Source organism: Bemisia tabaci, chromosome 7 (genome assembly GCF_918797505.1).
Source record: "Bemisia tabaci chromosome 7, PGI_BMITA_v3".
NCBI classification, from domain to species: domain Eukaryota; kingdom Metazoa; phylum Arthropoda; class Insecta; order Hemiptera; family Aleyrodidae; genus Bemisia; species Bemisia tabaci.
The window spans coordinates 48250690-48278595 of record NC_092799.1 but is presented as its reverse complement, the minus strand read 5'-3'; the positions used below and the strand labels follow the sequence as shown (position 1 = coordinate 48278595).

Sequence of the window (27906 nt, the reverse complement as noted above, 5' to 3'; positions counted from 1 at the left end):
TATCATTTTTTGCGCGTTATTTACACCGTGGATGAAACTAAAAAAACACGCATCACCACTGTGTGCTTCAGGTAAACAAGACAGCTTAGCTACTTCAAATTTTTACCCATAAATTATCCACGGGCCGAATTTTGTCGGCTCTATCACACGGAGGTGCGACATCCATCGATGAGTCCAAATCGCACCATCGGCCAACCAGAAGCGCTAAGCCCAACTTAAAAGCAGTCGAGACTTGTCCTACTCTGGAAAAAAAAACCACATTTGATCTAGAGTCCAGACTCTTGAAAACATTGACAAGAAAAAAATACTCAGGATTCAATCGGATTTTTGCTTGAATCAAAACGAAATCCGCTTAAATTAAGAGGCTTGGTTCTTGATTTAAGCTAGATTCTGATTGAATCAAGAGTACTTTTTCTTGTCGATGTTTTCAAGAGTCTGGACTCTAGATCCAATGTGGTTTTTTTTCCAGTGTAGGTATACTTAAGTACGGTGGTAGGACCAACAAAAATCGGCCCCAGACTAATAGGAATCATCGCCAAAACGGACGTCCCTCGGTTTTTGGTTAAAATATCGATGCATGATGGATGATATGAACGCCGCAAATTGAGCTAAAAGTTTTCAGTGTTGTGAGCGTGGCTTTGCATGTAACATAGTTCCTTCTAGCATTATACATACGTCAAAACAGCTTCATATTGCGATGTCAATGTTTCTAACTTTCAACATATTTTGAGGCAGAGTCCATATTACACTATGAAATATAGTTCGATCATACGAATCGTCATCTGACTCATGTAACTATGCTCTCGGTTCTAAAAACCGTAAAACCGCGTTCCATGCAACCGAGGTTTTTCTATGCATAGTTTGGTTTGATTTGAAACCTCGGTTGAATGAACCGAGGATACAGTTCCTAAAACCTTGAATACGGTTACATGAACCGAACAGTGCGGCCCATGATAGAACACAGTCAACATACGGCACAAATGACCTGAATTTCTTCCTTGGTCTATGCAACCCTACACTAATAGCTCCCTCCCTTGGGATTTTCTTGGATTTGATTTCTTCTGCTCTCGTGCGATAGAAAACTTCAGTTACCGGGACTAAATACGCTATAACGTAATAACTTATAACTCAATATGAACCACACTGAAAAAAAATTCGGTCGTACGAACTAAAAGTCAGGTGTTCCATAGTATCTCAACTAATTCTGTTTGTCAAACCAAATTTTCGGTTCGTCAAACCGAACTTCAAAGGTGAAATGAACTGATGAGCAAATTTAGGTCATATGAACCGAAAGTTCAGTTGGACCAGCAGAATACTTGGAATGATATGGTACACCGAACGTTCGGTTTACATGGCCAAGCTTTTCGTTTCAGTGCAAACAATTTTCTAAATCGAAGTTTTTGCTCTCTGTATAACTGGGCAATCACAAGTTTAAAACTATTATTTGGCATCCATTCGAAGCTTCGGAGGGGGGGGGGGGGACTTTGGGACGCCACGTGACCCAGGAATATAAATTAGCCGTGGGTGTGCGAACCTGTCCTTTCCGCCGATGGGCCCGATTTGGGAACGCACCCAGCGCGGAGCCCGTAGCGTGCGGCGCGGCGCGGCGAGGCGGTCCGCCGCAAAATGGACACAAATCGCCGATCCAGGCTCGAAATTCAACGGTTCATTATCGGCCCTTGTCCGGCTCGATGAGAGCCGCGATGAGCGGGTAATTCATTCAAATGCAGTGGGTAATTCGTAATTTCTGAGGAAAATCCATTACTCCAGCAATTCGGAGGTGGTTTTTTTTTCTTCTCCTCCTCCTTCGATGTATTGATGACTCAAGTCGAAGAATGTAGTATCCCCATTGCAACGTTTCATCACTGACGAAAAAAAACTCTGCCATATGTGAGCCGAGCGATCGGTGTTCCATATCATTCCACACAATCGGTTTGTCAAACCGATCTTTCGGTTTGTGTAACCGAACATTCGGTTTGTGTAACCGAACCTTCGGTTTGGAATAAAACAAGAGCTCGGATTGAATACGTAAAACAGAATTACTTACTTTCAGCACTGGCCTTTAAGATTCATGCGATAGAAGAAACATCAGAGAAGGGAATTTTACCTGAAACAGAAAAAATGAAAAGCACGGGTTAATTTTTGGCATAAAAAACAGGATTTACGACAAATACTAAAAATATCTAGGGTCGTACTCATGGTCATTTCTTAAACGGCTCCTTTCCGTATCAGACCCCATGGTCTCTAATGCGACTAAGGGAGGTTTGAGGAGAGTCTTGAAATATCATCATAAAAAGGAAATTTTTTTCAAATATCGAGGAGCCAGCGGTATAACTACTCTGGAAATGGATTACAATGAATCACCATGGTAGAAGTACAAAATATGGAAGAAACTGTTGCGAGTTAGGTAAATGTTAAGGTAGGTTCGCATCTAGCTTAAAATTACCTATGAACAAAGAATTTTTTCCCCATAATGTGTACGCTTTTGTTCAATGGCAAATCATTGTAATTCCTTGAAAGGATCCATTTTCTGAATTCCACTATTGAATTCAACTCTAACTTGCAAAAAATCGTCGTTTTGAATGATGCTGTGTTAAGGATCTCCATATACCTCCCTTAATGACAATGTAAACCATGATGAAACTCTCAACATCGATGATGAAACTCTAAAACAACATATCTCGGTTTAAAGCACCGCATTCTTTCCATCGTACATTATTTTTGAGAGTAGAACACTCTAAGTCAGTTCTGAAAAACCTCCTTAATTTTTCTCTTGTGTGCGAGACAAGTTCTGAGAAAACTTCAAGGTATGATGTTGATTTTTTCTCCTTTATAAAAATTAAACAGGAGCGACGATTTTTAAACACCACGATCGAGATACGTGGTTTTGGGAGTTCCACTGTCAATACGGGTCTTCTTAGGGAGAGGAGCACGGGAAAAATACACATTGGATCTAGAGTCCAGACTCTTAGAAACACCGACAAGAAAAAATACTCTTGATTTAATCAGATTATAAGCTTAAATCAAAAGGAAATCCGCTCAAATTAGGAGGCTTGGTTCTTGATTTAAGCTCAGATCTGATTGAATCAAGAGTCCTTTTTCTTGTCAATGTTTTCAAGAGTCTGGACTCCAGATCCAATGTGTTTTTTTTTTCCAGTGAGCTGTTTAAGAAATTTCGATGCCGAGCGATCGGCTCCCACGGTGCGGCGGAGCGGAGCTGTCAGTTTGAGTGAATACACGCGATTCGAGAATTAAAATTGGCCCCGCAGTCATCAGTTACGACCATCACGTCCCGCGATTAAACCCGTGTTGACACGAGGATTTTTTTCCGATCCGCCCCGCCCCCACCTCAACCCCCCCTCCCACCCGGTCGAGAGAAAAAATTAATATACGTGTTGATGGATGTTGACTCAATCTAGATGACTTTGTCACGGCGGCGGTGAGAGGTCACACAATCGCAAAAGCCACTTGATCGGAATCGTTTTGAGTGCATTAGTTCTTTCGGTCTGCTTCGGTGAGTTTCCTCCGCAATCCGAGCAATGGAGAATTTGCAGATGACTGGAATTTTGTGAAGCTCTCGTTTATGAAGAAATTGCCGATCGAACTGAGCAAGAATATCCTTGGTTTCAAAAATCGTCGTTTCCCGGACGAAGGAACGAAACTACGTTTCAATGTTTCGAAATTGTTCCCCGCGAATTGCATTTTTACCTAAAGAAAATGGATATCTTAGACTGAAAATTTCACTGATTTTCCTAGTGTTTTCATGCAAAAATCAGACAAATTTTGGGCAAAAATTTGAACCGGGTAAAAAAATTGAACTGTTTGAGTCAATTTTGCAACCTTGGATTAAAGTTGCGATCCTTCGTGAGGGTAAAAAAGAAATGAGGAATTATTATTAGAGGCGATATGACCAAATTACCTAATCTGTTAAAATTCTTGTGCTTAGATTAGAAAAGCCTCAGAATTTTCATCAATATTTGACGCAGAAACTGGGTGCTCTGGCGAATTTTGATTTATTAGTAAGATTCAATCATTAAAATACGATTCCTCAACCAGAGCAACTCGCTAATTTCGCAAGGTACTAATCAGCGCAGGGGGCATACGCCCCCCCCCCCCCCTATTCCTCCAAGGGGAGAAAAGGAAGAAAAAGAGAAGGAAGGATCGAAGGAAACAGATGGAAGGACGCCTATATTTGGTGATTATTCGTGACGAAATTGACTCAAACTGCGTATTAGATGCTTTAAAATTTTGCAAATCCTCTAGGAAGCCCCCAGCCCCCTGCTCCAAGTGTCTGAGTCAAAATCGAAAAGAATTCAATTTAATCCAAGATTTTCTCCGACGTCTCATTCGTCTCTGAATTCTCGGCGTTACTCCCAGGTTAATGCTGCTTTAATTCGTTTCCACTGGAAATACGCCCTCTCTCACTTTCCCGGAAGACGGAGGCACATGTGGGATAGGACTCGGGAGTCAGCGGGGAAATAAGGGAAAAAATGATTTACGGGAAGCGCACACTGCATGAATGCGCGGCATCCCCGTAATGAGGGAAAAAGTCGGCAAGAAAATGGATGCCGCGGAGGAGAGAGAATAGGAGGTGATTACTGGGAGCTGAAATAAAGCCCAGAATTCTTTGCAACAAGTCAGTAAATAACCGAGATTTCCTTCATAACGCCGGGGAGAGCCGCTGAGACAAAGGCGCCTTTTTTTCGGCCAGTATTTATGAAGTTATAAAAATTCTTGGCTCCTCGGCCCGCATTCTTCGTCCCCCGAGATTTCCTCGGCCTCCTGCTTTTTTCGGACCGTTATGGGATTGAGTGGTCCAGATATCTCAGATCTCACTAGCAACTCACCTGCAGTCGCAGATGCACTGGAAAAAAACACATTGGATCTAGAGTCCAGACTCTTGAAAACATTGACAAGAAAAGATACTCTTGATTCAATCAGATTTTTGCTTAAATCAAAAGGAAATCCACTCAAATTAAGAGGCTTGGTTCTTGATTTAAGCAAAAATCCGATTGAATCAAGAGTATTTTTTCTTGTTGACGTTTTTAAGAGTCTGGACGCTGGATCCAATGTGTTTTTTTTTTTCCAGTGTGCTCCAACGTCATTGAGCTCATCCCTAAAGTGAATGTTTCGATATTGAAACACTCTCTATTATACCAAGTATACCTAGTTCTTATGCATAGTCATAGTCGTTCCTCCAACAGCTCTTTTTCTTAGGAAGCCCCACATGATTTACAATGTGATTAAGGGACACTCGAGAAAATACTTAAGTTAGCATCATAAAATGGACACTCTTTGCCGCAATCTTGGGAAAAATTACGCAGTGTGACTTTGTAAATGAATCGGCTCGTGCAAAAACCTACGTTGTCCAAAAGAGGGTTTCATAATTGCAGTGGTTTCTTTTGCCCCATGACACTGATGAATAAGATCGATCTCTTTAGTAAACGTTTGATTATACTTGAGGGATTTTTTTTTATTAAAATTGGTCTGCATTTCTAACGTCTGAAACCATCTTGTGTCTGTAAGCAAAAAACGAAATCTTACACTCCAATTCTGAAAAACTGAATCGGACATCGGACGTTTTCGCAGGAGCCGATTCAACTGGATCCTAGCAAGGGATTACAATGATTTGCCACTGAAAGAGGTACAGTATACGGAATGACAAATTCTATGATTTTGACAAACTTCAAGGTCTGTTAGGTTCGCACCTACCTCAAAATTTACGAAACTCGCATTAAATTTTCTATCGTATTTTTTTTCTAATTGTAGTAGTAAGTCCTTGTCATTCCTTCAAAGGGCTCTGTATCTAAAGTGATACAACTGAATTATACTAGAGGTTTACAAACATCGTTCTGTTTAGGGCGTAATGTCATGGATCTCCTTGAACGTCCATTAGTAGATAATTCTGAGGATTCTAAAACAGTCAATACCATCTCGAAGTAATTCTCGCAATTCTGAAACAGTCTTCCCTGTTTCGAGTAATTACTAAAATCCAGGAACAGTATAAGTACGCTGTCTTCAAGTATAAGACATTTCTGAATCCAGGAACAGCCTACATATACATATGCGTCCTAGAAATCGTCGTATGAACGTTCAGGCATTGCCAAATTTCCTTTGATAAATCACGAATTTTCGGGAAAAATGGTAAATATTTTTCCCGCAATTTTTCAGATAATTATGTTCACAATTTCACCTAAAGTTCCTGGAAATTTAAAGGAAAAATATTCATAGCTCTCCCCAAAAAAAAAAGATTTATCGGAGGAAATTTGGCACCTCTGGCATGTTCATACAGCGTTTTTTCCTTAGCGCACGGTAGAGTAGTTGTGAAAATTCTGAGAACAGTCAACACCACTCCCGAGTAAGTCGGAGAGTTCCGAAACAGTCCATAGTTCCGAGTAGTTTTGAATTCTGAAACACTCTGTACTATTCGCGAGTATTTCTCAGAATTTCCCGCGAGTACGCGAGGGATGGCAAAGTTCGCACGCGTGCTGTCCAGCCATTCAAAAACCACCTAACTCCACAGGCACTTAATACGTATATCAGCTGTTTTTGCCTATCGCAGCGGAGCGGGGGCACGTCAACGTCAATTAAGCGAGTGTAAAACCGCGAACAAGAGCTCGAGAGCTTTGAATAGCAAGTAGCGGCCCCCGGACGCGTAGGCAACATGCGACGCAATCAACGTGCCACGCAAACCACTAGTTTTACGACGGGACTTTTCAATCACTCGCCTCTGCCCCCCGCCCTGTGGAGCCCATTGATATCGCGCGGGTCTATCAACAGGGTGCCCGAAAATTAATAAATAAATCGCGGATATTGTTCGACGGTGGAGTTAATAAACCTGTCGCACGCTAAGAATAAGCACAGTGACGAGAGTATTGGATTTTTTTCACGTTCTGGAATTTTCGCACCTTGATATTTTTACAGAAGAATCCTGGTGAAAACTCCGAGTTACCTCTACTTCCTTTAGAAAAAAAAAATAACTAGATGTTTCTGGAAACAAATTATCGATTTTTTCCATTTTTGAGATAATCCTAAAGCGCAGGGTGAGCCACGTATCTTAGGACGAGCTTTTTCAATGACTCGTCACACTGTATTCCGCCTTCGCGAATCAGTTGATATTGCCGCGGTCCATCAACAGGGTGCCTGAAAATTTCTAATGTATTCTGGGTGAGTGTTCGACACCAAAGATGATGTGGCCATTGCAAACTAAGAATAAGCACGATGTCTAGGAATTTCTTCAAACTTTCATATTTTTAGACTTTTAGAGGTGGAAACTCGGAGGTCTTTTCGTTTGTTCTCCGATTCTCTGGAATAAAACTTAATTTTTCTCTGAAAATTATCAAGAGAGGAAAAGAGGCAACACGAAGTGTAGTTAGGCCGCTTCTCGTTAAATACGTGCGCGTGTGGTATGGGTCACAAGGCTCACATTAGCAAATCAGTGTATTCACTTGTTTATAATAAAGCATTTTCCCTAATTTTTTCCTAGATTCATAATTAAGATGTATGATTTCCGATGGATTGATACCTCGGTCTTAGAGATTTAAGAAAATATTTATGTGAATTTTTTTTTTCTTTCTTTCTTTCTTTCTTTCTTGCTTTTCTCTTGTTTTCCCCTTTCCAAAAAATAGGTCTTGTAAAAATAATGGATTTTCGGACGATCGCTCACAAAAGTAAGGGATTTTCTCCTTTTTTTTTTTTTTTGACACGGTCAGAGGTTAAATTGATGCATATCCAATCCCTCAGAGATTCTTAAAATTGTTTCCTACAAAACAACGAAGCAAAAAAAAGAGGAAGAAGCAGATCAGGCAGATGAAGAAAAGGGAACTTTTGATCCAAATGCAGAGTCCATGCGTTTCTGAAAATTACATCGTGTGTTTGTGTAAGTCTGTAAGCGCATAAGTAATTGGTCATGTTTTCCGAGCGCAAGATCTTCTGATATCGACCCTGTGCGAATATAAATTCGCCAAACTCCCAAGAAGGCAACTTTTGGAAGGGCGAGCCAAGGTCCCGATGTCCAAATTGGAACAAATTTGGTCACGATAGGACGTGTCTGCATGATATCGTGACAAATTGAATTTTACGCGTTTTAGTCGTGGCGGTCAACATTTCGCTAGGGTAATATCAAATTACGCGAAATTATGAACATTAAGTCAATACGGGCCTGGTCTCCTTTCATTTTGCTTCGAATTGGGTTACCGAATTCTCTGAGGTTAGTATTAGATTTGGGCCACCACATACGTAATTTTTTCGCCTCAAAATTAAACCAAAAATGAGCGAGCATTCCGTTACTCGTTAGATATCGTTATTCATGTTGAAACGTGGATTTCTTGAAAATAAATCTTCAAAAATTGCTTACATGAATATTTCCAAAACCTCGTAGCTTCTGACTACCAACATATGCAAAAGGGTAAAGTTGAATCGAAAATAATTCCGAAAATAATCCGTTGTCACGAGCTAAATGCGACTAAATGAGGTATATTGAAAAGGATTATATTCATTCAAAATCTAAAACAATTCTACTTAGCGTTAATTCGTTCCCTACATAAAATGCGCTAAAAAAATTTGAAATAAAATTTCAAATTCCTTAATTTTGGCGATCGTAGTGCAATAAAAACACGGAGGTCACGTCTCCGAAATCTCAAGAAAAATCAATAAAAAACCTCGCGAAAACAACCACTTCAATCAACAGGCATAGAAATAAAAAGGCAGAGGGAATTTTTCAGAAGTTTGACCATCCTTGTCCTCATATTTTGCCAGATTAGTGCGCGAAAACAGCCCGAGAAGCTATCGACAGCAGCCAAAGTTGTTGAGGACCATGTGCGGCTGGATAGAAATCCCACGATTTATATTCAGTGGCTGAATTTCAGCCCCATCGAATGTCCACGTTGCTGTGCTAAGACAAAACGCCGTATGTTCATTCGGACGTTGCCAAATTTCCTCCGACGAAAATTTGGATTTTGAGAAAAGTTGGGAATGTTTTTCATCGCAATTTTCAGGCACACTATACGAAAAATTCCACATAAAATAATCTGAAAATTTTAAAGAAAAAAATTAAAATTGTCGGAGAAAATTCATATTTTCTGGGAATAAATTTTGCAACACCTACAGTCCACGCGGCATTTTTCTTCTTTGCACGACAGAGTGCTCCATCCCTCTCGTGGAATGTCCGTAATTTACGGTGAGATGAAATGAGTTGCGAATCACTCGGCCTACTTCCAAGCCTTTTCAACGTTTCAAAGTTTCTCAGGATCAGTTTCTTTATTTTCAGATTTATGAGGTCTTAAAAATTCAGAGAAGTTGAGATCAGGGCAATTTTTGCGATGGGCGTCAGCTACTTGCGTGTTGAATATCGTCGGTCCTCTGGCGTAAGAACATATTTCGATATCAGCATGAACCCCAGAAAGCATGGTCTTACAGGGCTCATGTGAAAATCAAGCTTCGCCCTTCCCTTACGTCAGAGGAGCGACGATATGTCCAGCGATTTCTGATTCAGAAGCCGCATAATGCGCGCCAGAACAGCCCAGTGAAGCACTATTTTTCGAAAAATGTTCTACCTTAAAACATTCTGGTGTAAATTCACGTTGATGCGAACCTAGTTTAAGCCGGACATGTGCGGAAAAAATGAAATTGCTGATTTAACAATTTTGTAGTTAAAAAAAGTGACAGACATGTTTCAAAGTAGATTTTACGATAAAAAAATGCTGATTTAACTACGCCCGTTGTTAAATTAGCTTTCCACCATTGTAAAATGTACATTTGAAACATGTCCGTCACTTTTTTAAACTACAAAATTTTTAAATCAGCAATCCATTTTTTTCCGTGTATGAATACTGCGACTATACATCCGCATGACTTACAATTGGACGCTGCACACTAATTATGAGGCTAGTTTATCACGATGACAGAACCTAACTCATTGTTTCTCGTGACTCTTCAAATACTCTGTTTACGCTCTATGAGCGGAATGCACTTGTGGGGCGTAATTTAAAACTTAAGTGAATCATGCCAATCATCGCGAGGTGCATAGAATTCCAATGAAAGAGCTAATATGCGCAGTGCAGCTAAGGCAACATTTTGCCGTGCTAAGGAAGAACACCATTTGAAAATTCAAATATTGCCACATTTCTCTAGAAAAAGTAAATCAGTATTGAGGAAAGTGATAACTTTTTTTCTCTGAAACTTTCAGATGACTTAAAACAAATTGCAAATAATATTCTCTGAAAAAGTAACTAAACTAACCTCCCGGAGAAGCGAGAAGTATAGCCACATTTGAAGGCGTTCAAAGCGTTTGGTTGGGTCACGCAACTAAACTAACCTCCCGGCAAAGCGGGAAGTATCCCCAGATTTGAAGGCGTTCTATGCGTTCGGTTGGGTCACGCAACTGAACTAACCTCCCGGCAAAGCTGGAGGTATCGCCAGATTTGAAGGCGTTCTAAGCGTTCGGTTGGGTCACGCAACTAAACTAACCTCCCGATAAAGCGGGATGTATAGCCAGTATTTGAAGGCTCTCCCGGCGTTCACAAACTAACAGTTAACTAAGCTTTCACTAAAACTTGCCAGGTTCCAAAAGATTTTTAGGCAGAACTAACATTTATTTCAGCCATATAAGATTAAGCAGACGACTGCGATGTGAGCCTTATAAATGCATTATATCTTATGCACCAAGGAACTGAAAGTTCAGGCTCATCCAAAAAAGCACCTATCTGCACCTATCTATCCCTCTGCAAGAGACTATCTGATCGTTAAAGAGAATCGTTTACGAGCTGTTTCCAGGCAAACACTTGAATATTGTCAATAATTTAGAGGGTTTTAAAAATAAAATCAGGGACTAACATTATTGGAACAATTGAGTTTTTAGCATTCTCGATTCTCTCAGGATGCCCATGCGCTTCGTGTATGGATAAATTCTTAACAATTGACTATGAATACCACCATAAACATCGGATACGGCCGTAAACAAAAATAAAAACACTTAGTGAAAGCCGTGAACTCTAGCAACGAGATATTTATAGGGCTGCTCTTTTCGGCGCCCGTGTTTCAGCCGAGTGAAAGTAGAGAATCGATCGTTCATAAACCCGCGATATGCCTATTAGTGTCCCCCGTCTGAATTCAACAGCCAACCCCCCGGACCCCCCTCGCTTTTTCCGGCCTTTCAATTTCGGACGTGCTCTGTCCGATGCAGAACGAGGGTGTAATTGAATAGGGAGCTTTTTTCACATTCCGGCCCAATAGGTGCGGAATTAAAAACACATTAAGCTCCACATATAGTCTCATCGATTTCCACGTTATGGGTCTTCGGCCCGCGATGGAGGGGGCGGGGAGAGGGGTTGAGGCTCTCAAATTTACAGCGAGCTCGCAAAATTCAGGTACATGATGAGTATGAATGGTACAAATCGAGTACTACCACTCTCAAAACTTTCCATGCAAATGTGACTGGTTTGTTTAACACTGCAAAAAAAAAATTGACGAGGAAAAATACTCTTAATTCAATCCGATTTTTCCTTGAATCGAAGAGCCGAGCCTCTTGATTTAGGCGGATTTCCTTTTGATTCAGGCAAAAAGTTCGATTGAATCAAGAGTATTTTTTCTTGTCAATGTTTTCAAGAGTCTGGACTCAAGATCGAAGCGACTTTCTTTCCAGTGTACTTTTTCCGTACAGGAGACACCGAGCACCCTGTCTACCTTTACACGTTGGATCTTGTGCCATGCAAGACTAAGGGTAGGAATACAGAAAAGGGTGTTCTTTTGATTCCAGCAAACAGTTCGATTGAATCAAGAGTATTTTTTCTCGTCAATTTTTCCAAGAGTCTGGACTCAATATCCAAGCGACTCTCTTTCCAGTGTACTTTTTCCGTACAGGAGACACCGAGCACCCTGTCTACCTTTTCACGTTGGATCTTGTGCCATGCAATACTAGGGGTAGGAATACAGAAAAGGGTGATACAGGACGAGCGGGGACCCAAATGGACGTATTTCTATCAAACGGAACTATGTGCATTATGACGTGAGCCCTGTTATGCACATATGTTTATGGGTCTCAGGGCTCATGGCTTAATGCACATAGTTCCGTTTGGTAGAAATACGCCCAAATAGCGGGAGATAACTCACTGCGAGCCTCGGAAAAAGACGTGTCGGGCGTCTCCGTTAATGAGCCCCATTCACGAGCCACGGAGCAACAACTCAAACAAAGTGCCGCTTAATCGCCAAGCATCAATTTGTAGCGGCAGATTCGCGGATCCGAAACCGCCGCCGCCGTGCGAAGTCAAAAACACGTAAATCCAACGGAAACGCTTCGTGGATTCGCCGTTTATCCTGAAAACAGGAGAAAAATAGAGGGGAACCACGAAGGAAGAACCGCGTAAATCCAGTGAAACCACCGTATGGATTCGCGGTTTTTGTTTAACACGGCGTCGTACGATGGAGCGAGATGTTGAGAGATGTCGGACATTACATGAGATTTTTGACTGAAGTTGATAATTTGTCCTTTCCAGAAGCGGATCCAGCAATTTGGCGACACCGGATTCCCACCGTTTGAACCTATGTTAAATAATCGATTCTCGTCGAGACACTCGTACGATGGAGCGAGATATTGAGAGATGTCGGACATGAGATTTTTGACTGAAGTTGATAATTTGTCCTTTCCAGAAGCGGATCCAGCAATTTGGCAACACCGGATTCCCACCGTTTGAACCTATGTTAAATAATCGATTCTCGTCGAGACACCTAGAATCGATATATTTCCATAGTTTTAAATGGAAAAAAACAATGTTGCCAATTTGCTGGACCCGCCAATGGTCGTTTCCCGCACGAGAGAAAGTAATAGAGCTGGAGTTTTTGCATGCGTGAGGGATTTGCGATTTAAGTACTTCATCTTGCTTAAATGTCCGTAAAAAAACACGATGTTGCCGGTATTCTCCTCTGAAATCAGCTGCCAAAGCTCAAAAAAAGATTTCAAAGTTGAGGCCGTATTGGAGGGGATATCCCGCGCTACCCTGCGAGTCCACCTCTGCATCAAGACAAATTCTCAATGCAAAGATAGGGAGCGAATACATTAACAGAGTTGTCACTTTGTTTGGGGACTCCAAAACGAAAAAAACAGGACAGCTCTAAGATCTCGTAACCTTGAAAGTTTCAAAATTTTCGATTGACTTGCTCCACTATGCTGGAGTAAATTTGGATATTCTCAAAAAAACTTTAGAGAAATGAGGGACACCTTAAAATTTTTCCCCGGAAATGAGAGGGAACCAGGAAACTACACGATGCTAAAAATAAATCAAGAATTCTAGAAACCATGAGGAAAACGATTGGAGAGCTGCAGGACGAACTTTTACCTCGACGATGGTATGTCGCCATCCAGAACTTGCCCAATTGAAATTCTGCCTGGAGATCAGACTGACAATCAGGCACGCGATTGACCAGGGCTTTTAGAAAGAACGGAATTCGATTCTTAAATTTAACCTTTCGCTCGACAGGTGACGTACAGCTTTATTAGAAGTCGATCCATCAATCAATGATAAATCGGAACCTTCTTTGGGTCAAGAGACGCTCACATAGTTGGATCGAGTTTACCAGGAAGGAAAATCATAATTTATTCAATTGCAAGCGACCATTCGTTAGAAAAAGAGCCTTACAGAGTTGAGAACAATTCAAGATTGAGATATTGGCACTAATGATTGGAGGAGAGCTTTTCGAAGATACTGTCACTTAAATACGCTCGGAAATGTCAAACCGAACTGGACGCTGCCGTGTTGAGAAAAAACGAAGGATGAGCATTCGAACGCTGCTAAAGAATAAGAAGAAGATTATTAGGTAGGAGGATTGTGGGGTAGCTGTGAAAGCAAGAGAGAACGGAACAAGAACATATTGATGAAGGCCTGATCGATTTTTAAGCTTTAACACACGACCATTCTCTTATCTCTTCCAAAGGACCGTTCAGTAAGGATCTTACAAAGGGGAAGGGAAGTCAAGCCCAGACTACAGTAAGCCCCTCTCGTTGAAAAAAAGTTCATTTTTTTCTAAAAATAAATATACTTTACTATAAATGCTTGTATTGTATTTAATATTTCACTACGCCGTTAAACATTTTTGAGTGCAGTTCTGTGCTGGAGTGGTAGAATCTACACAATGCACAAAAAACCCGAGTACTAGTCTCCTTACGGAGTTACGGAATGACTTACGCAGTTACGGAGCGCAGTCTACTCTTTTTGCTGAGTGTCATACGCTTTCAAGGTGCTTCTTTCACTACGTCTTCATCATACTAGGGGGTTTTTGGGAGCTCTATAAACTTTGGTATAGAATTTCACTCTCCAAGTTTAAACTTCGTAACCTTTATTTCTAACTTTCTATAAAAAAAAAATTGAGGCTGAACGGTTGACTTTTAAGTGCCTTTTGAGAGGGGAGAAAAATTAAAAAATTCGCCCAAAAATGCTTACAAAATACCAGAACGATCCCAAAAGTACTTCATGTACGTCCCTGTCGGGCAACTCCTCCAAAAAATTATTTTTTCTAGAAAACTTTGGCATCGGTCATGGAATGCCCGAAATTTGTAGAGGCGCAAAAAATCGGCTGAATATTCATGGGGCAGCGGTAGATCGGCCTCCTGCTGGCCACACGCGACTAATTTAACAAATGAGTTACCGGACGATGCGCAAAATCGACGATTTCTGGTTTCTATTCTCAAGTCGGGCTAGTTACAGCCGTGCTAAAGAAAAACGCCGTAAAAGCCTTCAAAGGTTGCCGGACCTCTTCTAATAAAATAAAAATTTCCAAGGAAACTTATGGACAGTTTTCTCCCAATCTTTCAGAGAACTGAAGTCGTGCTATAATCTGCGATATCTGAAACTTTCAGTAATAAATATACATTGATTCCCTCAACGATGGATAATTTTTAAAGGAGAATTTTGCAACATTTGGATGTTCATACGGCGTTTCTTCTCAGCACGGCAGTTTACCGGTCGATACTGTGCCGCACCATGAAGTCGCTTCGGGGAAAAAAGTTGATGGGACTGGAACGAACTCGTGAAGAACGCAACTATGATGAATATATTATTCTAATCCTTCGGAAATACTTCGCGGTTAAGTTTTCTTTCAATGACGTCAAGTCATGGTTGATACTGTCAGCTGTTTAACTGATGTTTCAGGAATCATGTGCAGTCAAACCTATGAGTCCAATTAGGAACCGAAGTTCGATGTTCCATTTAGATCGATATGTATTCGGTTCTCAGACCGAACTTTCGATTCGTATAACCGAACGTATTATGCTGTTTGACTGTCATAATACGGCTAAAAATTGGAGTATGGAGCGACTTGGTGGAAGAAAGGCGTATCTGCCCAATTATTAAAACAAATTATTTCTTGCCAAACCTCTACGACCCTGCTCATGAGATAGTACTCTTATTACAGATGATAAGAGGAATATTTGTTCATTTTCCCGCTGTTGTGAAGAATCTATTATTAAGGTATTGGCTGCAAACACCCTGTTTAAGGATCCTTTTCCGTAGGTTTACGTGGCAGACCAATCGATTTATCGCAAAGGACGCCACGCTACCGCCCTCCGATGCAGATCGACTTATTTATACAGTCTGTGTCTAGTTTTTGTTTTCTCTTCATTATGGGAAATCCTGATTTTTGATCCTGATATCATAATTCTTTCAAAATCCTGATTTTTTTTGCGGAGAAAAATTTTAATTTCAGCACAGACGTATGCGAAAGCAGAGAGAATTAAGTTCCAAGGACTTTTCTCAAATCCTGATTTTACGACCGGTTTTTCCTCAAATCCTGATGAAATCCGGATTAAATCTTGATTGACCTCGAATCCTGATAGAATCGGGAAAATCCAGATGCTAGACACCCTGTCATATTATACGAAAGGGACAAGGAACCTTAAAAGGATCCTCAAAAGGAGCCTCAACAGTCACCCGCCACCATCCCCCTCGGCGGGACTTAAAATCGGAAGCATTGGTGCCGGGTGATTTTCCGGGGCTTGGCGACATCGCTAGGGACACTAAGCTGTCTGTCGTGAAATTAAGATAAGACTTTATTTTGTTTTAAAAGGGAAACGGTTATCTCGCCGCTCGGTCTATTTGCACAGACACGACTAGTTCTCTTCCGGCCGCCTCCCTTATCCGCGGATCCCCCCCCCCCCCCGGGGGGGGGAGGGCTCCCAACCCCCCAACCCGACGACTCCCCAAATATTTATCCGACCGTGCGTTCAGACCGAATAACTTACATTTTTCCATCAATAAAGTAAACAACTAATGCATTTGCTGCGTATTACGGGTCTCTTGTCTTGTCTTTCCTTTTCTTTTCCCTTCGGCATCCGAAATTTTCCCAGTTATCCGCTTTTTAATGAGAGTTGCGCGGTTTCGCATTATCCGCGATCCGATTACCCGCGGAGTTGATTGTTTCCGGTTGAGAAGGACGATCCTCGCGAGTCGGTTACACCGTTCTTTTTCTCTATTACGATTTATTATATGAACAATCGATTCTAGATTTGATAGCCTGCTTCGATCTATGGATTATATTTTGCAATAAGGAACCACTATTGCCGGCTCATTTTAGAAACAACATACGTGCCATTGGTTTCCTTGCGAAGAAACGGGCTTTTATGAAGAGCTAGAGATGGTGGTTCCTTATTGCGAACAAATGTAATCCGAAGGAAGAACGCCGTATGAGCATTCGAATGTTGCCAAATTTACTCTCGGGAAATATTTATTTTTGAAAAAAATTATGAATATTTTTCCTTCAAATTTTCAGACTTTCTGGATCAAATTACGAACGAGATCTTCCGGAAAATCGGAAGAGATATATTTGCAAATTGTCTTGAAATTTGTTGATTTGTCGAAGCATTGCCTGATACGACGCGGCGATCTTCCTTAACACAGCAGCGTATCAAAGCAGGGTTTCTACCTTATTTCTACTTTCGAATTCCCTGTGTTTTCCCTATATTTTCCTTCGTCGATTGTGTAAAATACCTCTTTACAATTCCTTCGTCACAGAGGTGTAACGCAATCACTCTCCCAAGGTTCTGATAACTGAGGACTTAAAAAGGCTACCAAGCTACCCCTGCCTTTTAAATTTCTTGTGTAACTTCACAAACGCACAATCTTATTCTAAAAAAAATATTGATTTTATTAATGTTCAATTATATAAACTTCCCATTTGAAAAAGCAAAAATTACAGAATAAAGTCAAAATCCTTAGGTTTTCCCTGAAAATTCCATTCCCTGGGTTTTCTCGATAATAGGAACCCTGTCAGATATATCTAATTTGTCGAAGATATCTGCAGATAATCTACGAAAATCAATAGAACCAATAAAACAACCAGATATTGTCCAAAATGGTCTCATATTTCGTTCTCACGAGAGCAACTTGTAGCGCATAGCATTCCTCTTTGACATTGGGGCAGAAAAAACAGGAACGCCTTCATTGGCATTGACGTGCAAGCAGGTCAACAACTGACCATTAATAGTTGCATCCAGGCAGGCGTTTTATTAACATCGCGTAGCGTCCAGACCAAAAACGAATAATGGAGCTGAATAAGTTGAAGAATCGCTGTTGAGGGGTAACGTCGGCCAAAATCAATTTCTCGACTTCCCCGTCATTGAGATTCAATGTTGTAAAGCCTCATCTAATATCTCCTTGACATCCATCCGTCAACGTTATTACCTCTAAACCCAAATCGCGCTCCCCAAGCCTATGCAACCAGTGGCGTCGTATGTCTTACGATATATCAATGGATCTGCCATTTAACCCTACGGAAAAAGGGTCGATAAACAGGGTGTTCGCAACCAACACCTTAGTAATCGATTCTTCACCGCGAGGCTTCAAATAGAAAGATATCGACCATCGATTATGAACGCCTCACCACGGTGTCGGGCATGGAATTTGAGATTGAAGTTGATAATTCGTCGTTTTTCGTAACTCCATTCCAAAGTTATGAAATTGACCCGAAAAATTCGAAATTTTACAAGAATATGACCTAACATGCGCTCTTTTTTCCAAAATTTTTCTGATTTTCGCGTGGGTCATAGGAAGAACCTGTGAAATTTTTGGTTTTCTCAGATTTTCTTCATAAAAGGAAAACATGCTAGGGGAAATTTGACAGCATTGACAAGTAAGTGCGTTATTTTGTGAGAGAAATGCCTCGCCACTGGATGCAACAATATGATCTAATTGAGGACTGGAAAAAGGTTGAATTTGCCGCCGTGTTTATCGAAAGCTCAATAGACTATTAGGTTCTTAAGCAGTAGCGGGAATTTTGGAGTAATAATACTGTCGAGCAGAGAGGGTATGCTTGGTTCTCCCGGAGGCAATTCTGTCGTGCTAAGTAAAAACGCCGTATGAGCATTCCAATGTTGCCAAATTCCTCGCGGAAGTTATTTAATTAAGGAAAAAATCTATGAATATTTTTCCTTGGCATTTACAGACTTTTTAGAACAAATTACGAGCGAAATCATCCGAAAAATCGGAAGAGAAATATTCACAACTTTGCTTAAAAATCCGTAGTTTGTCGAAGGAAATTTGGCAACGCCTGAGGACTCATGCGGCTTTCTTCCTTAGCACGGAAGAATTGAAGATACTAGCCCGGAAATTTAGGCGGCACGTTTATGATGATAAAGTTGATCGAAAGCTGAGCTTTTCATGTCATTTGGATCCGTCGGAAGGTTGAGTTGAGGAGAATAGTGTGGATAACGCTGAAGAATATGATTCCCTCGGGGGTGACGGTATTCACTTGAGATCGAGGGGTATTTCGGCGGTGATTTGATCTGTTCCCTCTTTCTTACTCCGTGTGTTGTCCTGTTTTTTGTAAGGTAAACATTTTCGTTTTTCCCTTTCTCTTTTTTTCTTTCCATACGTAGATAACTGTCTATACAATGCTCACGAGTTGATACTACGTATAGTAGGTCTCAAAATCTGCCGAAAGGCAATTTATGAAATAGACGTATTTATGCTTGCTAAAAGGACGGAAGGGCGGATGTTGCACGGAAACTCTATTCACATACCTAGGTTTATTTCTTTTTTTTCAAAGCAAAGACACATCTAAATGCCTGTTTTGACTAAATAGCTTGTAATATAAATAGCTTTTTTTCGGTCAAATCCGTCACTTTGCTATTCAATACACATGAAGAGAACACAACAAATGTACGAATTTGTAGACTTCGTTCCCGCCTACTCGACCTCCAACCTTTTTCCTCTCACACTTTACTTAGGACATAAAACACCTGCGACTAACACTTCCTGGGGCAACGCCTACGGGATAATAAGGCCTTTCACTGCTGATTACCGGCGGAGATACAGGGCCGCGAGATCAGTTAATTTCGTTGATTACGGAGACTTGGGAATTTGAGTCGTCTATTCGGGGAGCCTGGAGGCAATTTAGACACAGACGAAACGGAGACGAAAAATTAAGGTCAGACGTCGGAAAGCTTTCGCGGAAGCGGAGAAAATCCCGGGAGCTAGAATCAAATAGACCGAGTTACCGCAGACATTCTTGATTTGAGAAGCGCCTCGGGGTTTGTCTCGAGGGCTTTGACGAATTCCTGTGGCGTAGCGTGCTTTGCGATAAATCGATTGATCTGCCATTTAAACCAACGGAAAAAATCGATAAACAGGGTGTTCGCAATGAACACCTTGAAAATCGATCATTTACAATGGCTTCAAATGAGGAATTATCGAAAATCGATCATTCAAGCCTCGCCACTGGTCGAAACTAGCTCTCTCAGTCGGCTATCAACGAATGTTTCGCGTTGGTACGTGCGATATGTAAAATTACATGCGAAATTCATGAAATTCCGTGGATTTCTACGGAATGGACCACTAGACAAGGTACGAATTCAAGCATTCTCATACATGTTTCGTAACTAGAATCTTGCGAGGAACACGATTCTCGCATCGAAAATTACTGGAATCAACTCCTAACTAAGATATTAACGTTTGTATTTAACATTGGTTACGAGAAATTTGAATTGCCCGGTTACAGGAAACGAAATACTCTACATTAGGCAAATCGCACTCTACATCGCCAATGGCAAGCTTCTTACTTGAGCAGTTTTCTTTCCCCACCCTGAGTTGTTTGAAATGTAAACAACAAGCTACAACTGAGTCAAATCGTCATGATTGAGGTTGTCATATTGTCATACCGAGCAGACTTTTACGGTAACGTTCAGTCCGCAATTTGACTCACGTAGACCATTAGGTTTTCATGAGCGGGTGGTTTGAATTCACGCGTCAATAAACATTAAATATCATGGTTAGGAGAAAATTTCAGTAATTTTCGTTGCGCGAATCGTGCTCTCCTTGAACTTTCAGTTCAGAAACATGTATCAGAGTGCGTAACTTCGCGTACTGTGTCTAGTGGTCCATTCCTGTGAGTTGCTATTATGGCCGGCAAAAAACGGGTATCGATAAGAGCCAAAATAATCGACCAACTCCCGAAATTCCGAGCTTTCTCGATATTTTGCAGTTGATGGAGTATTTTTTAACAGAAACATTTGTGTTTTGACGATACTCGCATTTTTGGCGTTGAAATGGAGGCCCAAACTTCAATCCGGAGGCAATTCTGAAGGATCGAATCTACGGAAATTTGCGTTTTTTTCAGTATGCTCAACATCAGCGTTATAGTCTAGGTTGCAAGGTGACGGTTGGCGCTTTTGATATGTTTTTGGGACCACTTGAGACGTAAATTAAATGAAAATGGTCGACCGACACCTTTGGGGTTTGGGTCGAATGTCAAAAACGACTCTCTCGCTACTTCAAAAATACAGCGTTTTCCGTGATTTTTTCGTCGAACCGTCGCAGCTTTGTGATTATCTTACAGATTTCTTAATATTAACTTGAATATATCTTTTAAGACCTACGCCCCAAAAATATAACGAGAGGGAGGGGGTAAAAAAAATCCGAAATTTAGCTGTGCGTATTTCATACACGGCCCTGAAATCTGCTTTTTGAGTTAATTTCTGAACGTGCCATTGTAAAATCAGTTTGAAAGGTATAATTTTAGAGAGTTGAACCACAACGTACTAATGATAGGACAACTTCAAAATTCAAGAGGAACCAAATGCCTCCTGCCATCGACGCCCCTGACCTAGTTCCAACCGCGCGAGAAAAATTAAATCAAAATTAGAAGAACCCAAAATCAAGATATCTCCGAATTCACCGGGAGGAATCTTGGTAGACGCAGAAAAAAATCGAATCTGATCCATTAATCTATGTTAAACTGTACTCGAGAACAAAAACCCGCCGATCAAAATAAATTACACTCGAAAGGAGAATTGAGAATTTTTACGAAACATGATTAATCGATTAAGTCATCAGTCGGTTTCACCCACGCAAATGAGAGGGCAGAGAATGGAGCGAAATCAGTGGCGTGGCAGGCTTTGCAATAGATCGATTTATCTCTCATTTGAACTTATGGAAAAGGATCGATAGAGAGGGTGCTCGCAACGGACACCTTAATAATCGATTCTTTACCATAGCTTCGAATGGGTAAACATCGATAATCGATCATTCACGCCTCGCCACTGAGCGAAACCTGATTCCGAGCCGCTACTATTTGTCAAGCGTCAATGAATTTGAATCCTCCTTGTTAGCGGCCTTTCGTTCTTGGTTTACCTTCAACTCCGTTTCCCTCCCCGTCCGAGGAATTGAAGGGGGGAGGTGGGAAAGGCGGTGAAAATCTGTCACTCGTGATGACGTGCTAAGGAAGAACGCCATATGAACATTCGAGAGTTGCCACATTTCCTTCGATAAAATGTTCATTTTCGAAGAAACTTATAAATATTTTCTCTTGAAATTTTCAGGGCTTTTTGGTGGAATTGCGAGCAAAATTATCCGAAAAATTGGAAGAAAAATATTCTTAAGTTGACCAGGAAATTCGTGTTTTATCGAGGAAAATTTGGCAACGCCTGAAGGTTCATACGGCGTTCTTCCTTAGCACAGCATCGTAGCCCACGCTGAAGGTAAAAAGATGCGACGTCTGCGGACATGAATCCTGGCGGAAGGAACGCGATAGGCGTTATCTGCCGTTCTGGAAAAACGCCGTATAAGCCATCAGACGTTGCAAGATTTCTTCTGATGAAATTCAAATTTCCAGGGAAACTTGTGGATATTTTTCTCCCAATTTTTAGAAGAATTTAAGCCGTACTTGCATCTGCGATATCTGAAAATTTCAATGAGAAATTTTCATTGATATCCTGAAAAATGAATGTTTTAAAGAAGGAAATTTGGCAACATTCGGATGTTGATACGGCGTTTTTTCCCTGGCATGGCAGCAATCGCTATCAAGAATTTCATAAGTGGGACACACAGCCGGGCACTCGAGCGTTTCCATGGAACAGGGAAAATAAATGATTCACCATTGCAAAGTTGACCTCCGATCATCCTGGATGCCATGTAATCTTCCTTTTTACTTTCTCATTCATTATATTGATATCCGGGTTCATTTCATCATTACGGAAGGATGTCACGAGAATCGCAGGGAGATTCGGTATGAGAAAAGAAAGCATGAAATAATTTGAAAAATGCAGCAGAAAAAGAAAAAAACGCGAAAAAGCACGATGAGGTACACCAGGCGAATTTCCGCTGGTAGATTTGGTCGAATTTGTTAAACCAGATCAGAAGGGTTGCCCGCCAAATGAGAAAAAACGCTCTGCTACAGTCAAGAGCTAAACTCTGTTGCTTATTGGTGAATTTTGGCCAGCGTTTGCATCAATCCACTTTTCGACTTATTCTAAGCTATGAAATAATAAAAACAAAATCACGTGTTCGTTGTGTTTCAATTCAATGTTTCAACGTGTGTGGTCTGTGAAGGAATGTTCCATCAAAGTAAGAACCAAAACTAGAGGATGGCTATTTAAATGCCAGAAATACGCATGGTCTAATAGTTTCTCAACAAATTCAGGGAGATCGCAACTAAAGAAAAAATAGAGGTACGGATGAAATCACAAGAAACATGGCTAAAAAGGGTACCTATGATGAGTTAAATAGTGGCTGGGACGTTTTGGGACGGTTAACCCCCCCCCCCCCCCCCCCCCAATCAACCAATTATTAAAAAACAAAAATTCATAACTTTGATCCTCTGTCGGTTTTACCGGTTGGGATGTCTCAATTGTTATCACTAACAGAGGATCCATGGTTTGATTCTTTGTTGATTTTCCCGGTAATATCACCAAAAATTAGCATCGATAAGGTAACGGTTTCGCAGTCAAATTTTATCGCGGTTCATCGCTAATTTTGGCTATGTTTATGTTTAACCATCGATAAAATCGCACAACTTATCGCAATCATGACTACCTGGGAATTGATGGTTAAAATACGAAAGAACTTTGCGTTGGGAAACTCTAATATCAAACTGAAATGAATCAAATAACTCTCCCACCTGAAATGGGGTTCCAAAATAAGCGGATGAAAGTAAACAGCAACTAGGCAGTCGTTTGATTGAGTCACGTTCCAATATTCACTCTTGTTCCACCAAATATCCGAGGAACAACACCACACAAATTGTTCTTTTTAGATTAAGAATCACTTGGAGTCACACTGTCACTACTCGTATATTATCAGAAATAGGAACACCAATATTTGAAATGTACTAAAAAGTTTGGCATTGACGTTTTATAGTTATTTTTTTTTCTTAGTTACATAAGGAAAACAAACTACTACGTATAATTAGATAGCAAACACAAATATGAAACAAAAAATCGCGTCGAGATAGGAGAAATATTAATTGAAATATATGCGGTGCTCACAGTTTTGTTAAGGATTTAGTTATAGATAATGAGTAAACTCGTTAAATGGGTGGATTGACGTTTGCAGCTGATCCATTTCGCGAATATAAAGTCGGCGTTTAGCGTAGGGTAACCAAATCTTCATTGGGGAAACTAAGGGTCTACTCGCTGCTTAGTAAGTAGAACTTTCTGCGAGAGACAATTTAGTGGAAGAACTTAACTTTGATCCCATTTTCTCCAAAAATATCCATGAGGACATTGCAACACTTCGTGAGAAAGTACTCGATGAGATTTTTAATCTTCTATTCGTACCGTTTTTTTCTGGTATTAGTACCCGTAGGAAAATTAATTAATTAATAAATTAACCATCTGCCATTATTGTTTCTCTTGAAGTATCATTCAAAAAAGTTTGGAATCTTAACCTCTCAACAATTTTGACACTTCTAACTAGTAGATCACTCGTTCTTTAAGAAATGATATATTTTTTTTACAAAAACAAAACAAAAAAACAATTTCAATATATTAACGATTTGAAACTTTACTTTCTCGATCAATTTGAATCACAAATAAGTTCAAGCGGTCGAATTCAGACTTTAAAGTCTTAATCGTTTTTCAGGCTCCTAATAATTCCTCAATTGTTATTTTTGTCGTTTTTCTTAAAATTTAAAAACAAGTTTGGAAGACTGAACTTTCAACAATTTTGACACTTCCAACGATTGGGTCTGTCGTTCTTCAAAATAATTTTTTTAATTGAAAACTTTCAATACTTTAACGATTTGGAACTATAATATTTTCCCAGAAAATTTGGATCGACTACAGGCTCCAGAGGTCAAATTCGAACTACATGACGAAATTTAAAACGAACATTGAAATTTCAGCAATTTCGACACTTCCAACCATCAGACCTCTCGTTTTTCAAAACAATTTGATTTATATATGCTCAGAATTTCAATATTTTAACGAATAGGAACTCTAGTTTCTCAAAAATTTTGGATCGTCTAGAAGCTCAAGAGATGAAATTCAAACTAGAAGATGAAATTTATACTTAATTTCAAAATTTCACCAATTTTGACACTTCCAACCATTAGACGTCTCGTTCTTCAAAACAATTTTTTAAAATAAAATATGCTCAGAGTTTCAAATTTTTAACGAATTGGAACTCGAGTCTCTCGAAGAATTTGGATCGTCCGGAAGCTCAAGAGATCAAATTCAAATTAGACGAGGAAATTGATACTTAATTCCGAATTTCAACAATTTTGACACTTTGAACCATTAGACCCCTTGTTCCTCCAAAATTTCACTCAGAATATAAAATTTTTAACGAATCGGAACTCTAGTTTCTCGAAGAATTTGGATCGTCCGGAAGCTCAAGAGATCAAATTCAAATTAGACGAGGAAATTGATACTTAATTCCAAATTTCAACAATTTTGACACTTTAAACTATTAGACCTCTCGTTCCTCCAAAAAAATCGGTGCCCATTCACTAAACGCCGCCCTAAGGCTAGACAAACGACACAAGAATACAAACAGAGCAGAAGAGCGAGCACTGAGTACTTGGCTCGGCGAGCAAGAGCGAAGGGTAGGGATTCCGCGAGCGGATTTCCGGATAGGAGGACGACGCGAGCGCGGATCTCGTGGTGGTAGCGACGAGGGCCGACACCGAACTCTGGAGCCGACCGCGGTCTCGGACTCGGGCTGGGCCGCGCCGCGGCACCGGGAGCCCGGCCCGAAGAGCCCCGAACGCCGCCGACGCCGCCGACCACGCCGCGACGCCAGCAACAAGTAGCATCCACCACGGACGGTTTCGGCTTCCCCGCATATGGGCTATCGACTGCTTCGTAAAGGCTCCTCATTTCTAAAGTCCAATGGATTAGATGTGGAGACTACAAAAGGACCACCGAATGAACTACAGAAGGACCACCGAATGAACTACAGAAGGACCACCGAATGAACCACAGAAGGACCACCGAATGAACTACAGAAGGACCACCAAATGAACCACAGAATAATTTTTCAAGTATACGCGAAGAGACTATCACTGGAAAAAAAACACATTGTATCTAGAGTCCGTCAGGCCTTGTCTCCACGGGACGTTTTCATGGGATTTGTCCCAAGTTCGAATCGCAGGAATGAAACTTCTGGGATTTTTCCCAGTTACCGCCTCCACGGGACGGGGCTCATGTACAGTCCTGCGACTAGTTTGCGCGGGAAGATAAATTAGTTAAAGTCGAGTATTTAACCGGGATTAAAATAATAATTGCACTCAATTGACAAATAGACACATTATTTTAACTAAACAAACATGAACAATGTAGTAATGAATAAAATATCGCACAATTTGTTTTCACTTCTTTTTCTTCTCTCAGTGGGTCCTATAGGGGTACAAGTACCATACTTGGTACTGGGAAAAATATTGATTGACTCAAAATTTTTCCCAACTTCGTAAGTGGGATTTTTCCCTAGGACAAATCACGTGAAACGGCTCGTGGAGACAAGGCCTACGTGTATCCGTACACTGAAAAAAAAGTCGTTTGGATCTTGAGTCCAGACTCTTGAAAACATCGACAAGAAAAATTACTCTTGATTCAATCAGAATCTAGCTTAAATCGAGAACCAAGCCTCTTAATTTAAGCGGATTTCGTTTTGATTCGAGCAAAAATCCGATTGAATCAAGAGTATTTTTTCTTGTCAATGTTTTCAAGAGTCTGGACTCTAGATCCAATGTGTTTTTTTTCCAGTGTGAAAAGATTCGTAAAATCCGCCTTCAACACCAGAAAGTGAAGTATGGAACCGTATTTTTCTGAAATATCCGCAATTGAGAAGCTCTCCGGAGCGAAAAATTAGTGAAATTTCCCAACATTCTCCACATAAAAAGAAAATTTTTGAGGGAAATTTAGCAGCATTCACATATAGTTAGGTCCAATTGCAAGAGAAACGACAATGACTTGTAAGCATTACATAGTTTTGCTCGTCAAAATGGACCACAATACGAAGTACAATAACTTTATCATTCAGACATGTATATCTTAACCAGAATTTCACTTAGAACACGATTCTCGCATCAAAAATTACTGAAATCAACTCCTCACTAAGAAATATACGTCTTTAGTCTAGATTGGCTGTAGGAGATTTTAATTGCCCGGCCACAAAAAACGCAATACTCTACGAGAGTCAAATTGCTCCTTGCAACGGGTTGGAAAAGCTTCTCAATCGAGCATTGTTCCTTTCTCAACCTTTATTGTTCGTAGTGTAAAAAATCTGCTTACTTCACTACTGGCCACGATTGTCGGAATCTGAGTAAGATACCAACACAGAAAAGTTAACGGAACGAAAGAGACACAAAATCACTGGATGGAAGTGATGGAACCATAAATGACTTGGCCGTTGAACATATAGAGAGCAATATTGTTTAATATTGTTGGATATTTTTAATCATTCTCCCGAAAAATCAATTCTTTATCCGGGAAAATCGATTCAATCGGATCGATTTAATTGGGTTCGATTAATCGTGTAAATCGCTATATTCCCACGAAATCGAAAATTCCGATTTTTGCCACTCGAATTTATAAAATCGGCACGTGAGACGATTCTTGAACCAAAATTTCAGCATGCCTCCTAGAAATTTCCATTCGAATTCTTTTTCAAAAAGCGAGAATTTAAGTTTTTGTAATTTCCAATTTTTTAAAATCGATGTCTTTCATTGTCACGATCCAAATCGATGAAATTGGATACTCGAAGAAACTCAAATCGATTCGAGTAATCGATTTTCGAAAAAGTACCCAACACCACGCTGACGAGAATCCATCATGACGGATCGGGGTCGATAACAGTTTCGATGACGTCAATCACGGCCACTCTTGCTGTCTCCTCAGCGAAGTTGAACAACGCCTCCCATTTCTCATAAATGCATCTCCCGCTTTTGAGGCCTGGATTTTTCCTCGTTCCGTTGGGTCCTCGAAAACGGTCTATTTTAAAGCGGCGAAGGGGGCCGCCTTCCATCAATTTTCGAGGAGCCCTCTCTAACCCTGTCGCCTGCCCCGTGTTCGCACTCCCAGGATTTGGCTCTTTGACACGCGGGGAGCACTTGTCAGTCGAAGGGGGCGAGGGGGGGGGGGGGGGGTGCGGCAATGGACCATGAAGCACGGCTCAATTTGTCATCTGCGAGATAAGAGGTGCAGTGAAA

The 27906-nt window shown here is 40.6% G+C and overlaps 1 protein-coding gene across 7 annotated transcripts in view; it reads right to left on the bottom strand.

The window, feature by feature from the left end:
- LOC109030130 (Crustacean cardioactive peptide receptor) overlaps window positions 1-25410 on the bottom strand; it is a 538683-nt gene extending 513273 nt beyond the window's left edge. For 2 of the 7 annotated variants that reach the window (XM_072302108.1, XM_072302114.1), the window contains exon 1: window positions 23377-24135. The gene's annotated coding sequence lies outside the window, so the exon portion shown is untranslated. Of the gene's footprint in view, window positions 1-23376; window positions 24136-25164 lie in introns of those variants that run through there. The other 5 variants (XM_072302110.1, XM_072302109.1, XM_072302111.1 and 2 more) reach the window with 5 other exon arrangements.
- Window positions 25411-27906: the final 2496 nt, after the last annotated feature.